Below are 15,155 nucleotides of genomic sequence, written 5' to 3'. Positions count from 1 at the left end.
TATAAGTTTTATGCTGGACTAAAATCGACCTGGCGACACTGAAATGGGCGGAACTGCAGTATCTAATTATAAGGACCGAAACAACCCTGATTATAATATCTTTCGACTCCCCCCTCTCCCCCCCCCCAAAAAAAAAAAAGAAAAATGTTCAAATCTTTTTGCACCTACTAAGGTTCAACTAAAATTATACTCTGTCTAATAATTTTCTGGTAATGGGTAGATATGAAATATAAACGATTTTGAAGAAAAAACGCTTCCTCTGCTCTGACAAGTAGTGATGGGAAGATTAAAAAACCAACGATTCCGATTCTTTAATATTTGAAATAATAGCTAAAAAATACAGTTTTGATATCAAGGGCGTCCACAGGGTTATATTTTAAAGTACTTCGGGGGCTTCCAAAAATTCTATTTTTTACGAAAAAAAAAAAAATCATAAGCCCCTGGCTATAGTGAAAATATTAAATTTTTTATAAAAAAATTTCGAATATTCACAGCTGTTCTCTAAAAAAACACAAAATTTGAAAAAAAAAATTAAATATTATATTTCTAATTAAATTTTTTTTGAAAAAAATGCACTCAAATTTCCTTTTAAACAACGGCCACACGCTGTATATGGAGACCTAAACAATAGGTCTACGATATGAATTTTGGTCTTCAGTGAGAGATCGCGGTTTGTACCAAAATATCGATCCAAAATTGTTTGGTAAAAAAATCGCTTAATACCGTTCTTGAAGAAAAAATTCGGACTTGAACCGAGTTTCAACACTATTATTCATACATTTCATACTATTAAGAAAAAAGAAGAACACCCCTCATTAATGAAAGTGGATACTTTTTGCCATAGAAGAAAAAGGAGGCTTCTCTATGTAAATTTTCAATTAAGTCGTCACTCTTTTTGGAGGCCATCCTTCAGATTAGAAGGATTACAGATTTGTTTGCAGATATTAATAGAAAACAAGGAAAAGAGGGGAATTATTTTTATACACGTCTTATCATGGTTTACCAGCACGCATTACACATTAAAACAAATAATTTCCCTTCTAAAGGCATTAACACAGCATGAGATTTACTTCATACAATGACAAGCTACAATGTTGTGAATATATTTTGTACAAGTTGCAATTTACAGGGGTCTCACCAAGGTGTGCACTAGAGGAACTGTAGAACCCCAAATTCAGGAACTTTGGTTTTTTACTAGATAATTTAGTATTTGAATTTTTTTTTTTCAAAATATTAAATATTTGAAATATAATTTCATTTTTTAAATTTATTTCCTGGAAAATTTAACTTTTTGACAATAACTTCGTGTTTTTGAAATTTTATGCTAATAGATGTGAATTTAAAAAAAAAAAAAATTGCCAAAATTTAACATTTGAAATTTAATTTAATTTTTCTAATTTTTTCCCTAAATATTTAATTTATTGAGAATAATTATAAAATTTTGTCTTTTTTTGTGAATATTTCTGAATTTCTGAAAGAATTTAATATTTAAAATTCGAAATTTAACATTTTTTTTGTTTTTTTGCGTTTTTTTAGAAAGATTCTAAAACTAAGCCCCCTTCCCCCCATAAGAAAAATGAATATATACATATATATATAATCCAGCATACACCCCTATCTTGTATAAGCAAATTGTACATGTTGCAACTTGCATTATGTTTTTTGCTGGTAAGGGGGTACTTGGGTTTTAAATAATTATTTTACAAATGGTACACCGCTAAGAAAAGGTTGAGAATCTTTCTTTTAAAGATTAAAATTTGACTACTGACAAACGAATTTTTGGCAACATTTTAATTCAATCAATTACCTTGACTAGAAATAGGAACGACGTTATTAAATTCTGGTCGCACTCGGATCTAACTATAAAAACTACCTACATGTACAAAAAAACTCAATGTCTTTGTCAACATATGAACAACGCTAGTGGAAACAAAGGCCTGTGAATTTGCTTGTATATAAATACGGTAAGATACATAAGAAGAAACATTTTTTAGCGTGTTTTAGCGTGTTGATTAAAAAAATACATTTTGTTTCATAAAATACAGGATTTACTAAGCATAAAGTAAGATACATTTAGAGCTGGAGTGGGTTTGTATTTTTGTACATTACACAAACTCGTCCAAAATATACCGAGTGGTCCAATAAAATCTGAACACTTTGAATTTTAAACTTCAACAAGACATTCGACAAAATTAATACCATACATAGGTGTTTGTCTGAGCTCTTTTAATTAATGTAGCCCCCCCTTAGCGATAATGAAGGCTTCCAGGTGTCATGTGGAAGGCCTGGCACCCACTGCAGATATAGTCCTCTGTCATGGGGTCCCAGTATTGACATCAGGGCTGAAGGAAGTCGAGAAGAGTAAAAAAAAGATTTTAAAGGACTCATTCAAAAGAGCCTTGGAACGGAGGACATGTGTTTATTTTATTTCTGGTGTCCAAAGTGGCCTCTCCACTCTGACAAGGCTCTTTCTACCACCTTTTTGATAGCTCTCTAGATCTCTGGGTAAAACCACGAGGTATCTTGCATGGGCACTCATTTACTTGAGGGGAGGGGCCTCAGCTGTTTTCTTTAACTCCTCCAGATTCAGTTTGGTCTTTTCGACAGAGCCCTTCTTCCTCTCTAACGTTTCGAACTTGCTGACGGCGTAGACGGTGGTCTTGGAGACGTCCAACTGCTTAAAGTGTGCGAATGAAAATTCGTCGATCACGTTCAAGTGTAAATTATTCGACTTATACGCTCAGGTTTTGTTTTGTTTTTGTCACTAATTGTTTATGATTTAATAAGTAGAAATTGAAATTAATTTCTATCACTTTTTTTAATTATTGAATTAGTAAATGTTCAGATTTCAATGGACCACCCAGTATTTTGAAAAACTCGAGATAGTTTGAACTCGAACAATTGAAACTCGAATTAATTAAGTAACCCGGTTATTTATATTCGATATCAAGGAATATTCCTGGAAAATACAAATTAATAAATAACTATTTAAAAAAAAAGGATGCTAATGCCGCCAACTTTACAAATATTTTGTATCTAGTTATTCAAACAAAGGAAAGGAATGAAAGCTTAACAAAAATATTACAACAATTATACAAGTTATAATTATGCAGAGGAATAAAATAGACAGTGTTTCAAGTAAGTTGACGCTATGACGTTGTTGGATCATGCTAATCAGTGGTAATAGGCTATGCTTTGTCTAATTTTTAATGTAATTTGATGATAAAATGATTAAATGTCTGTTTTTATTTAATTTGGCTTAATATTAAAAATCATCTGGATAAAAATTTATTATTAACCAATTATAAGAAATGTAGTATACATAATTCATAGAAAGTTACGTAGGCTGCTATTTATATTTCTGGCCTAGGCTACACTAAGTGTTGCCAGGTGATTTGACATTTCCTTTGGTAAGTTTGACATTTTTGTAGCATAATCGTACTCTGAATGTTTTGACGTATGACCATCCTTTGTATTGTTTACAGTGACATGAAAAAATTAATTTGGCAAAAAATGGAAATAAGTCTTGAATATTTTCATGCGATCATTTTTCACAACATTCGACTTGGATTATCACAACAAGAGAGCAATGATGAACTTAAACCTTTGTATGGCGATGAAGCACCATCCTATATCCCCTTCAAAAACTGATTTAATGAATTCAATCGTGCCCGACGCTCTCTAAAAGACGAATTCCGTGAAGGTCGTCCAAAACCGTCCGTTGTGTCAGAGAACATAGATGCCGTGCATGAAGTGATAATGCAAGATTGTCATGTGACATACAGTGAGATAGAGGCATCCTTGGGCATTTCTTCCACCAGCATACATTCGATATTGCAAGTAAATCGCTTAAAAGAAGGCTCGTGTCGATTGCTGCAAAGAAATGTTGAAAAATTATACTCGCAGTACTTCAAAAGACGTTTATAAGATTGTCACAGGTGACAAATCATGGATCGATGCGTATGGGCCCGAAACAAAACAACAATTGACCGTGTGGGTCTTCGAAGACGAGGCAAATCCAACGAAAATTGTTTGAGAAATAAGTACTTTGAAGCAAATGGTCGCCTGTTTCTTTTGCAAAACTGGTCATATGACGACTGTTCCACTTGAGCATCGTAGGACGATCAATTCTGAGTGGTACCTCACAATCTTTTTTTGCTGAAGTCTTCTGAGAAGTTCGCAAAATGAACAAGAGTGTTCAGCATGACAATGTGAGCTCTCACACATCGTCTCAAACCGCTTAATTTTTGACTCATTAAGCGGTCGACTTAATGAGTCATCCGCCGTAAAATCCTGACTTGCAAAAGTGTATAAATCATCCTGGAGAATACTTTGAAAAATAATAAAACCATTTTTGATGATATATATTCACATTTTCATTATTAGGCAAGAAATATATATAGCAGCCTACGTATATACATACAGGGTTAGGAAGCATAGCGTGGACAGAATGACTCATTTTATAAAAATGTCAAAAAATTTGAAATTTTTTTTTATAAAACTTTGAGACACGACCTTTCTGAACATGTTCACTCAATATTGAGCAGCAATCCCCCTCAACACGGTGACGGAAAGCCTTGCAGGTGTTGATGAATAACTTCTTGGACAAGTTGTTCCACTCCTTCACAATGGCGACCTTCAGGGAGTCAGCGTTCGGGCGAGATGTCCGGTTAGTCTCCATTTCCAAAGTGCCCCACACAGCAAATTCTAACGGATTAAAATCCGACGAAGATGATGGCTACTTGTCCTTAGCCAAAAATCAGCCATCTTGTCGGCACATAACGTCTGGCGTTTGGCCGATGTGTGCGAGGAAGCACCATATTGGGTCCACACATAGTTGTCCTCTAGTTAGGTGGCCTGGAGCCATGGCAGTATGGTGAACCTCGCCACCATGTAGTAAGCCTCCGGGCCGATTTTCTCCCCAGCCTTAAAAAAGATTGGAGGCATCTTCTTGCCGTCGGACGCAACGACCCCTAGAACTATTGCTTAGGGTGGATGTTTTGTATGGAACACCCCCTTGACCTTCTTTAGTGGTCCCAAGTCTATGGTCGTTTCGACAGTTAAAGACCGTGTCCACAGTGAAAATAGTCTCGTCAGAGAATTTTTTTTACTGTGGATCCATTTGCCTTGATCAACGCACGAACTTTTTGCACATATGCACTCTCCTTTCCTTCAGAGTGTCTATCAACAGGTGGTATGGGGTCCTTGTATAGGAGGACAATCCTAAGTCCTCCTTCACAACCCTCCTGATTGTCCCCTCGTCCACGTAAAACTCGTTAGAGAGGCGATTCATGGATTCTGTGGGGTCTTCTTGGGTTATCCAAAAGATTGTTTCTAATGAGTTTGATTAGGTGAGGCAAATAATGAAAGACGTAAAACGTCGGATAATCCTCAGTGATCCCTAATTTCTCATGCAGTCCCACATTTGATGGACCCATATAGAAGACCATAGCCACTACACAATTCCTCTCTTTTCTATTTCTTTTATGATATTGACTAGATTTTCAATAGACATAACAGTGTCGAAATCAAAGTAAACAGGCAATATCTAAGATTCGTAAAGTCCATGTATCATTTCAACCTTAATCTTCTTGTTTGGGCCAAAGACTTGATCCTAGGAATGAGAATAATCGTTACCTCTTTTTAGATCCATTCCATCAAAAGACAGCACTCCAGATGCTTTAGCTGATCATTCTTTAGAGAAAATAGAGAAAATTCTGGAAGAGAAAATAATTTAAAATATTTACTTATAAATATTTATGCTAATACTGCAATTGCAATGTAATTCTACATGCACTTACCCATCATTTCTGTCATCAAAACATCTAAAAGTTTTTGCTGAATTCCAGGGGCCCATTTAAATTTTGAATTCCATTTTCTCAAAGTTGATAAAGATGGCAAAGGGAGGGGAAATGAATGTCTTCTTCAGCCCAGTTTTTTGGCCTTGCATTCATCTTTTTGTTCATTAACACATTGACTTGGCTTGATGAAAATTGCTGCTTTAACTTATATTTTAAGGCTTGTGATTCCTGTTCTTTGATAGCTTGTGGTACATACTTTTTTTTTTTTTTTTGAAGAGAAATAACTCTTTTTTGAATCCTACTTCTTTTGAAAAGTGATTTTTTCTTCTCTTTCCTCCAATTAAGATATTCATCCCCCTCAATATTAGCATGAACTGACACATTTTTATATATTTTTTCCAATGAATATTCAACTTCCGTAGCCCCAGGTAAAGGGGATTCTTCAGAATGATCATTATCAATTTATCAAGCCTTTTATTTCTATTTATAGATAAGAGCCTAGAAAAATTACATTAAATTACTATAAGGAAGTTGTATTTACTCGATTTGAATTTAAAAGTATACCTTTCTTTTCTTCTAATTTTGGATGTATCAGCCTCAATTATTCTTACAGGATTGTCGGGAACTCAGTGAAGGTTGGGAAACCCTTTGGAGTTGAAGCTTTTCCGAACCTTGAACTCCTTTCATAGTTTATTAGTTCAGCCTTGAAATTTCTAACAAACCAATCATTTTCAAAATATCCAGAACAAATTCTGGCAGTAGTAACATTATATGAATCCTGCCTATGAATCTGCCAGCTTGAATCCATATGCAAGGGATATCGTCATTTTTAGGAAATCGATGGTAAGAATATTCCTGATTTGAATCAATTAGAGAGGAAAAGAAAGTAGCCCCAGCACTTCTTTTACGAGTATCCATTTTACGAGTGAGAAATTCTGGAATATTTTTCGAAGAGGAAAACGTGTGGCTATCCAATTCTTTTTAATTTTATGTCATGTAATTTTGTAAAATATATGATTTTATGATCCAATTACATCACACGTCAGCTGATCCTCTCAACAACAAATCAAAAATTGTTCTGAAGATCATACCTTCTATTCTATATACCTTTTAACTATGTACTTCCATGACCAGCCACACACTTAACGTTTATAACTGACTCTTTTAACTGCAGAGCCACGGAATATCTTTATGTTATTAACGTTATATAATAATAAGAAATTAACTTCTCTTATTTATAACATTTCTTAAAAACAAACTCGAAGTAAAATATGTGTAACATCACCTTACTCGAACTCGAAAATTTTCACTCTACCCAACTCTACAATATACAACACATCCACTAACTATGTTATGCAAGTCATAAAAACGTATGTCTGTGAAGTGTGTGTGTACACATCTTTATTTCTTCGCTTGCTTTGCATCCTATAGATATGCACCTATTCAATTAAATTGAACTTGTTTCAACGTTTTGATGTTTCGCAAACTAGGTTTGATTGAGGAAAATATTAAAAAGTATGTTACACAGTTTCAAAATACGGTCACAATAAAATTTTGATTGAAAAACATCCCTTTCTCTGTATTTGGCTTTGTTTAAGATAATGTAGATACCGTGCCAATATTTTACTTATAACTATTGTGCAAATTTTGAGAGGTTAAGAGTCATTTTTTCCCAATTTTTCTATGGACAATGTTGTAGAAGACATAACTTTTGATCAATTGCTAAGATAAGAAAAACATTGTCCTATTCGCGTGTCCATGCATTGAGACATGGTAAACCGTCTTTCTCGAGACACCATCTGCTCCTCGATGGCTTCTGAGACAATTCAGCGTGGAGGGGCGCTATGATCTCAATCCTCTTCTTGTACTGTGTACTCATGGAAAAAAAGAATAAATTAAGGATGTTGGTCAAAACTCTTAATGGTTAAAATTGATAAATTGGATATTTATTAAGTCTCCAATACCATTCAATGAAAGAGGGGCTTATAAACCACTTAGATATATATATATATAGTTAATAGTTACCAACATATATTTGTATATACCATATTATTTACAAGTTGCGATAATGTAAGAGTTGTAACTTACATTGTTGATTTTCGGCCATTTTGGGATCGTAGATAAACAAGTTTTATATCCAATGAAAGCCCTTTTTCATTCATATTATTGAAAATAGTAAACTATTGGATCATGTCAAAATTAGTCCATCAAATAAAAGAACTTATACCTGACTGTCTATCAAAAATGTAAATCTCTATAGCATACTTTCATTTTACAGTATGTCCAAAAATTGATTGAGTGTTTAAAAAAAATATCATGAAATAGCCTAAACAAGTGATTTTTTTGACAAAAACTTTATTTACTTCCCAAAATAACGACCTTTAAGCTTAATACATTTTTATGCGTTTTGGCATCTTTTCATACAGATTATTCAAAGTATTTGGGGAAATTTTTGTTAGTTTTTTTTTTTAAATTCATCCTCTGAAGTAGCTTGCACATTTACATTGAGTTCTCTCTGGACCAAGGCTGAAAATTTTTCTATGGGAGACAAATCAACATTGTTGGCAGGCCATGTGCCTTTGCCCCAGAAAGAACCCAACCTGTCTGAAACCCACTTTTGTGCTTTTTTGGAGTGGTGAGCAGAGGCACCATCCTGCTGGAAAATGGCTCTTGATGTGTCAGACAACATTTTCCTCTTCAAAGGAGGCCCATTTTTTTCAGTACGAGACAGGCTTACATTAAACACTTGCTGAGGATCTCTGTTATGCAGTACTTGGTCGTCACAGTTTGGTTTCGTCGAATCAGGTGAAGATTTGCCACTGCTTAGTGGCTGATAACGGCCCAAATTTTAATTTTGAAAGGAAATTTCACAGTTGGAGTGGGTTCCACATCTCCCTTATCTCTTGCCCAAAACCGATTTGTTTGGGGATTTGGGGCATGAAATAGCTCAAATGAACTTTCCTCACTGAAGAGGGTACATTTACAGTCATCTGCAGTCCAGTGTTTCCACTCACGACATAATTGAAGCCGGGCTTTCCTTTGGTTTTCTAAAAGTTGGGTGCAGACGAGGTTTGTATAGCAAAGCACTCAAAGAGTGCATCAGGTAGTTGTGGACAGATGACTTGGATATTGGATAGCCCTTTGAAGTCAATCTTGCTGCAAGTTTTCTTGTGGATTGCCTCTTTTTGGTCAAAGATTTTGAAATCACCAGATTGGGAACTTTGCTAATTTTTTTCTTCCTTCCTCGACTATTCTGATTAGCAAGGGTTTGTCCATCCTTCCTTTTCTTACACCAATTGTCAATGGTCCTGAGAGGAATCTGTAACCTTTGAGCAACGTCTCTCTGGCTTGATCAACCCTCTCTCATGCCAACAGCCTTGGCTCTGGTCTCCAAAGAGTGCTCTCCCACCATTTCGGATATTGAATTTCAACTAACATCCTGTGGTGTTGTCTGAACCCTTTTATACCGATGTATGATGCAATCATCGAAAAATTTCAAGTTTGAGCCTCCCAAGATGACGTTTCCTTCAATTATGATGCAATTTAGGACGTCAGGGAAAATACTCTATAATGTACGTATTGCATTTTCTTTGTCTTCAAATTCATTATTTAATTAAATAAAACATCTGTTATTTTAATTACTTATATTCATTGATATTATTATATCAAAGATATTTATTTATATTTACATTTGATTAATAGAACAGTAGATCCTAAAATTATCCAATGTGTCATAGAATGCTCATAAATTAATACTTTTCATTAAAAAAAGATAAATGAATTTTTGTCTTGGTTAATAAAAAATAATAGTTTTGTAAAAAAAAACTTTTTGAAAGCAACAGGAGTAATAACAATTTTCAATGATTTATTTTCTTAAAAAAACACCTAGGAAATATTCTCACCTTAAGTTCACTAAATTTTTCATTAATAAATAGTTATTTCATTTTTTTTGCAACTTGTATACGACTTATGAATAGCTAAAAAAAACATCTATAGAATGCAAATTTTTTTTAGATAAGAAATTATTTAAAAGAAGTTGAGAAACAAACCAAAACTTTTCGACCTATTTCAATCACGCATAGTTTGTGTACAAGTGACAATGTCTTTACAAGTTGCAACTTGTATAAGTACATTTCTTTGTCTTTAAAGTCATTATTTAATTACAACCTTTCACATTTTAATTACCAATTATTAATTGGTATATTTTATTTGGATCTATTAAAATTACATTGTTATTATGTATTGATGATCTGTGGTCTTGTAGATTGCAGGGTAAGAAAAGGTAATTAATATTATATCCACAGTTGTCGCCAACCACTCACGGCACAGAGGAACGAGGGATCGAAATGATTAGGAGAGATAACCTATGATCATCGTTATTAGCACGTTATATCAGTACGAAGGAAGACTCAAGAGTAATAATGATAAAAAGGGAAAAAGAACATAATGTCATGTGCACATGCACAGGTAACCCCTGTAATAGAATAGTGTAATTTCAATTATACAAATAGATTACATGTAGGCATTTGAACATTGTAATGTGCCATTGATTGTGCACTCATATTTCAGTCATTTTTATTAAAATAGTCAAAAAGTACACAATTAATATATGGATCCTCCATGGAATATTCAATTATTGTATTATCCTCATCCCAATTCCTTTGAATTAGTATTATGTCGGTTCTTATTTAAGACCACAGTCAAATTGATCCCTCATGATGTCATTGAGGGTGTTTTTTTCCTCTTTTTTAATTATTCCACGTCATAAAGAAATCAATTATATGACTAAATAAAAATATAATATGTGTTTGTATTACATTGCATTAGTATGAAAATATAAATATTTTTTATCAGATTTGTGCAATTGAGCGGTTTGATTTTCAACTGTTGTCGAATTTCAATTACAACTAGTGTGGAAAAGTTGTCAAAGGGTATGAAAATTACCTATGCAAAATTGAATTGTCCTACAAGGTTATATTTACGTCGCGCATCTAGTTCAAAGTTTGAAAAAAGGCAATAACTCACTACATAGTTAATATAGGTACGAAAAAGACATTTTTAGTTATTTTGTATCAAATAATTTTTATAGACATTTTTCTAAGCCATAAAAAGTGTTCCGAATTTATTTTTTTTCGAAAATTGTCCAATGGAACAAAAAAAGAGAAAAAAATTAGGAAAATTTGATCATTTGTGTACAACGTGCATCCTTTTTTTCATTTTCAGAAATAAAAGGTCATATTTTTTTAATATATTATCTTTTTTCGCTCTATAGGGTAGCTTTAGAAAAAAACATACTAAATGGTATTTATAAATTAGAATAATGTATCTATCATCAATTTTAATTGTAAAATAATGATTAATGATGTATTTTATTCTTTATTGACGAAATAAATAACTTTTGTCTCCTTTCAAACTTTGATTTAGTAAATAAAGATGACATCATAAGAAAATAAAATTTTGCATGGGTTATTTCCAGACCATATTACAACTTGTCTGAGCTATTCGTAGTCGAAATGTAAAAAAAGTTGGAAAACATACCATCCGAATGAGCAATGCTATTAAAAAATCTCTCATATATCCTATTTGACTTAATAAACCAGCGACATTTCTATGAAAGGCTGGACTGTACCGAATGAATAAGGAGCAAAACAACACTTCTGTGAATCCTTCATTTAAAATAATTTATCTTATCTTATGATTGCATATTCTACAAAATCGCAATTTGTTTATACTACATATATATACATTGTATAGATGCTTTCTTCAAAAAAGGGTTGTCCAGGTCAATTTTCCGTTCAGATTATGTTTATAGGATGAGAAAAATATTCATATTTTTGTAACATTATAATATTTATTTTATTTCTGACGTATTTCCCTATGCACTTATCATTTCTATTTTCTGCCAAATATATATTATAAGAAGGAATTCATGCAGATCCGACCTGGGCAAATACGTAGTTCGTTTATTACATACATATGTTCAGAAGTGCATAAAATATGTCCTAGAAAGGGAAGGGAATTTTTCTAGTCGGTAATCTGAATAAAGTTTTTTACTTTTAAAAACGTTTATCACTTTATCTTATTCTTCAGAAGGAACATCTTAGTATAAAGTAATAACTAGTGTTTATATTCATGGAAAACAAATATTAAAAAGGGGATTTGTTTGGGAATTTTAAGTGTTAAGTCCTCTTAGGACTCGTAGTAGATTTGAGAATTAAAATCGGAGTAAACAACGGCTCTCTGCAAAAGTTTCCGACCTCAACCTGAATATCCCAGCACTCCTAAATAAAAGATAGTTAAAGTTTCAGCCATTTTGGACGTTTTGTTCTTATGAAAAGGGACGAAGTCAAGTATCGAGCTATAGTTAAATATTTGTTTTTGAAAATGTAACCTTTTAATATATTCAAACAATAGCAATCAAATAAAGGTTTTTTGTGTTAAAATTTGAAAGCTTTAAGTCAATCCATCTCGGAGTAATTGAGCCAAAAACAAAGAGTGTCTCGTAAACAATTATGTTGCAGAAAAAGACGCCAAGTACTAGTTGGACGGGTTAAAGAGATGGGAGAAGTATTTAGAGTTACAAGGAAACTATGTTGAAAAATAAAAATTCGGAAAAAAAGTTGGATTTGTGTTTATTTCCTACCTCTCACGACTTCTTACAGCTAATCTAATGATAACTAGAGTTGATATAATGGAAAACCTACTTTTCAAAAATAAAAAGGTAAACATAGTTGTAGCGTGTGCCTTTTCTACTTTTTTTGTACATTATTTTATTGGTCGAAGTCATGGTGTTAACTTCTTCCTCTGAAGTGAGCATTCTTACTAAAAATAAATAAAATATCTTTGTTGTAAATTGTTTTAAAAAGTAGTTGGTTGGTTACAACTAGTTGCTAAAAAAAAACTTAATATTGTTCACTTATGAAACAGTATGGTAAATTATAATAAAACAATATAATACAATCTAATGAAATGATATAATGTGGTGTAGAATTAAAGAAGATGTGGATTATTTTTTAAAAGTATCTTAAAACCGCAACGTGAAGACGTTCTTCTCACTTCTTCGGGGAGGCTGTTCCATATCGATATAGTTTGATTAAAAAAGCTATATTGGAGGTAATTAGTATTTGCCGATGGCTGAACTAGGTAAAAATCGTAATACAACATAGTTTTGTACACCTTACTACATACTTTGGGCTTGATATTATAATGAGTCAGTCCATTAACAACTTTAAAAATCATAACCACATCCTAAAGTTTCCTCCTCTTTTCAAGCTACGATAGCCCGAATAGATGCAAACCAACCTAATAGGATATATCGCCACATACCATCTTAATAAAAGCGTTTTGGTACATTTTCAAGAGCTCTGATTTCCTTTCTATACATTGGATTCCACAACTGAGAAGCGTGCAAACAACTTTGTGCCGTCAGCATACATATATTTTTTGGATCTGAGGTAGTCACACATGTCATTAATATAGACGGAGAAGACGTTGGTCCAATGACACTACCCTGAGATACAGAGGATGGGACACCTACTCAGGCTGATCCAATGCCGTTTATCAGAACTCGCTGTCTTCGATTTCTGAGCCTATATGAAATCCACTGCAATACCCCAAAATCCCAATGCAATATAGTTTGTGTTGGAGCTCACCATGCAGCACCTTATTGAACGCCTTGCTGAAGTCAAAATATAAGACATATGTATCCAGTGAGGAGTCCCTACTTCGTACGACATCATCCCAGAATGATAACATAAAAAAAGTATAATCAAACAAATATATATTAATTTAAATATATGACGTCCACTAATGATATTTTAAAAGTACAAGGTCCTCCTCTTTATAGCAGTAACTCATTGTCTCCCCATATATAATATAAGTGGAAGTTGATATTAACAAGGGTTTATTTTCAGTAGTACCATATGTATTGCTCTCGCCTTCTCTTTTTTTCCCTACAAACCTCTCAACTTTAGCCATGGCAGCCAAAGTTGCTGCCAAAAATTCTTCAGATTTTCAGTATTATCACGCTTATTTTTTGGTTTCTTTTATATTTACATACAAGACGACCAGACGAGAGCAGTTTCGAAAAATAATTATTAACAGAGTCAGAAAATGAGGAAAAATACAGATTTGTACAAATGATTCTTTAAACAGAAACAGCTGAGAGTTCTAATTAAATAGAACAAATCAAAGTAACATGTATAATATGTTCTTTTTAGCTCTCATCAGGATCTTCTTTTTTACTAAAGTAGTTTTATACTAAAACATGAAGATACACACCTTTTATGAAACCTGAAATGATTGTTGAGTTAAAAGAATAATGATTAAACTTCATAAAAGTTGTCAGGGACTTTGGTTTACTCAAGGTCTTTTTTATTGCTTCTTCTTAGTCATGTTACATGTAGTTAGGTACCCTACAATTAGTGATGTATCGGTACTTATTTATTCGGTCCAGTTCTGCCTTAGAACCGATCCTATTGGTCCTCAGAACTGCCCGTCCTTGGAACGGGTCCTTGGAACTTTTCTTACAAATATAGATGGTTTATTAAGCCTAATATGATAGATGAGATATATCTTAAGATTATTGCGCTTATCTTGCGAAAAATATTATTTCTTTCATTTTAATATACTATAATACAAATTTATATTTCTTTATTTATTAATTTATTCTATCATAGATGGAAAGCACCCACATTGACGCCATGAAAAGCTATTTTAACTTATTTATGGACGGAGAAGGGGGATTGTACTGGATGGGACCACATTAATCTGGACCGTGATCTGCGGTCCTAACTAAGGACCGAGACTCCACTATTACCAAAAATATATTGTAAACTTTTATGCTACCCCACACTAACATAAAAATTTCGAATAAATTTTTTTAACAGCCTTCAATTTTTGTTTTCTCTTATCAGGAGGGATACCACTCAGTATTTTATAATATCTATAGAATCCACCTAAAAATCACAAGTATCTATCTAAAAACACAAGAATCAATAGTGAAATCCCAAGAAAGGAATAATACATAGTTTACAGAATACCAATACAATTTGACAGTCACTTCGTCTCTAGGAGAAAATACCTTCTCCAGCTGTACACCATCATCCAGCAGATGATGAACACGAGCAATTGGGCCTTCCAGGGAAAATCCAAGACCATTCTCCAACATTGCACCATCATCTATCGGCGTACGACTACGATCCAACGGCCTCCTAGGGGAGAGAAAATAACCTTCTCCGCCTATACACATTCACTTAACGCGTTTGGTGAATGGGAGAGTAGGCACATAGCTGAATAAAACATCCTCCTGGCGATTAAAACCACATTGATGGAGGTGATCCTTCAATCGGATAC

This window comes from Lepeophtheirus salmonis, chromosome 4 (assembly GCF_016086655.4).
Source record: "Lepeophtheirus salmonis chromosome 4, UVic_Lsal_1.4, whole genome shotgun sequence".
In the NCBI taxonomy this organism is placed as follows: domain Eukaryota; kingdom Metazoa; phylum Arthropoda; class Copepoda; order Siphonostomatoida; family Caligidae; genus Lepeophtheirus; species Lepeophtheirus salmonis.
Note: the sequence above shows the minus strand (reverse complement) of the source record.